This window comes from Suncus etruscus, chromosome 19 (genome assembly GCF_024139225.1).
Source record: "Suncus etruscus isolate mSunEtr1 chromosome 19, mSunEtr1.pri.cur, whole genome shotgun sequence".
NCBI classification, from domain to species: Eukaryota; Metazoa; Chordata; class Mammalia; order Eulipotyphla; family Soricidae; genus Suncus; species Suncus etruscus.
The window spans coordinates 25745100-25747921 of record NC_064866.1 but is presented as its reverse complement, the minus strand read 5'-3'; the positions used below and the strand labels follow the sequence as shown (position 1 = coordinate 25747921).

The following is a 2822-nucleotide window of genomic DNA, read 5'->3' as shown; positions in this document are numbered from 1 at the left end:
CAGCAATTCAAAGTTCTAGAAAGCAAGTAAATAAATGTGAAAAATTACCAATAATATTTTCCATTTTGGGAAAGAGTCCTGAAGATAGGGACTTGATAAAGCGGAATCTTTAAGTGTTAAATGTTAAGTGATTCTGAGCTCAATATAAATGCTCCATAATGAAGATTTTTTAGAGCATCAGGGAAGTCAAACAAGTTTCTTGCAAAAAACAGTGAAGGAATTATTTGTCTTGCCTTTCCACTAACAATACTGGATTCTAAAAAAGACAATGTTATGTATAAAGAAAATCAGTAAACAATTATAAATGTGGTCAATATACAAAATAAATTCTGGTCCAGAGATAAAAATGTCTGCTATGCAATTTCAATCAATGGCTACTAAAAGGAACGCTAGACCAGACCTGTCAGATAATCCAAGTAAAAAAGGCCAGATTTTTCAGAGGAATCAATTAATTAATTAGTTGGTATTTGGGGGTCATACCTAGCAGTGCTCAGGGATTTCTTCTGCCTCTGTGCTTAAGGATATTCTTGGCAGTGTTCAAAGGAACCTATTCAATGTCAAGGATTGAACAGAGGTCACTTGCATATACATCTCCCAAGGTAACTATATTCTTACTATTTAAATTTAAGAGTATTTGATCTATGAGGCTATAATTACTTTAATACCTAAAGCAGACAAAGACATTTCCAGAAAAGAAAATTTCAGACCAATCTCTCTGATGAACATTGAAGCAAAAATTTTTGACAAAATTATAGCTAACTGAATCTAACAACAAATTAAAAACTCATACATCACAATCAATAGTGAATCATCGCAGAGATGCAAAAATAATTTAACATATGCAAATCAATTAACATAATACACCTAAAATATGCCTAAAACTCAACTATTAATGACTGTGTAAACCACTGTCCTTTAATTAAATAAAAGTTTAAAAATAAATAAAATGTACTTACTCAAGTTAAAAATATGTATGATAGTGCTGAAATATAGATAGGTTCTCTGATCAATGGATCAGAATTGAATGTTCAATAACAAAAACACATATATATGGGTAGTTAATTCTAACAAATTAGCTGACGACATGAAATGGAGTAAAGACAATCTTTTCAAAAATTGTATAACTGTATAACTGTGTATGAAATTAAAGCTTGATTCATATAATACCTTACACAAAAGTCAACTAAAGGTGGATCAAAGACTTTGACATTCAACCAGAAACTATAAAGTACATTGATGGAAATATAGGCAGAATGCTCCAAAATTTAGACCTCAAAGATATCTTCAGTGATTTGATACCACTGGCAAAAAAAAACAAAAAACAAAAACCCACAAATAAACATATGTGACTATACCAAGCTAAAGATTCTACATGACAAAATAAAAAACTGGCTAAAATAAATGAGAAAACTATTATTTTCAACACTTTACATAAAGTCTTGATATCTGTGATATATAAACTATTCACAAAGATCAACCAAAAATTTAAAAATTACTATTAACACTTACCTGGCAGGGCATATGCCATGTTCATGAAGGTGGTTTTACCAGGGTAAGTCTTATTTATTGCAGTCCATATGTGTTGACCTCTACAATTTCTCCAAATATGGGAAACTCATCTAAATATATGTGGTAGAGGAAGACTGCATTTGCATGCTCTTCTTTAAAAAAAATCATTATCAAAAATGGGGAGAGGAAAGGATCAGATACTTCTCAGAGGAAGACAAGTGGATCACCAATAGACATATGGTGTGCTCAGCATCACTTATCAATAAGGAAATCCAAATCAAGACAACTATATCTCATACTAGTAAAAATGGAACATATCAAAAATAGTAAGAATAATCTATGTTGGCAAGGATGTGGTGAAAAGGAACTCTCATCCACTGCTGATGGGAATGCTGTCTGGTCAGCTACTATGGAAAATGATGTGAAGATTCTTCAATAAATCTAGAATTGAACTGATACATGAAAATTCTGACAGTTCCACTTTTGAGTATTTACCCCCAGGACACAAAACCATTCATTATAAAGGACATATGCACACTATTATTTATTGTTGCATTAGGTATAAGAACTAAGATATAATGTCAAACCAGGTGTCCAAACACAGCTGAATGGAATCTGTACTATATACATATATAGACACACATATATGTTTATATGATTATATATAAATGTAATGACATGTATCCATAGATACATATGCAAAAATATACATATACACACAATGGAATACTATGCAGCCAAAAAGAATGAAATCAGGCAATTTTCTGAAACATGATTGGAACTGGAAGATATGTTGTGTAAAGTAAGCCAGAAAAAGGACAAGCACAGCATGATCTCACTTATTTATGGTAAACAAAAATATCTGGATGAGGAAATGTAATTTTGTAAAGGGGAGATGCCTATATCACCCTTAACCTGAGAGCTTAGGGAGAAGAAAGAAGGGAAGGAAAGAAATCAAGGTAGGAAGGAAGAATATGAGAAAGTGAAATAATAAAAGAACAGGAGTTAACGTTTTTCATTATATTGTTATATCCCTAAATCTAAAGGACAGACCCAATAACACTGAAACTCATGAGATCGAAACTGCAACCATCAAACTTTTTAATGTGCCAGTTAAGGTAACAGAGAGGAATTTAGATGATTAAGTAAAATGTGTGCATGTGATGGGAGTTGGCACTAGTAGCTGAATTAGTTTTGACATGTTTATATACTTAAAACTCAACTAACAATCACTGTAAATCACTACTTTTTGACTAAAAATAATTAAATAAATAAATAAATATGAGTACTTAAATTTGGGCCTGGTGGGGTGG

General features: G+C 31.6%; 1 non-coding gene across 1 annotated transcript; it reads left to right on the top strand.

The window, feature by feature from the left end:
* The first annotated feature begins 1501 nt into the window (after window positions 1-1501).
* LOC125997847 (U1 spliceosomal RNA) lies at window positions 1502-1664 on the top strand. The gene has a single exon (XR_007491850.1). It is a non-coding gene; the product is annotated as a U1 spliceosomal RNA (small nuclear RNA).
* Window positions 1665-2822: the final 1158 nt, after the last annotated feature.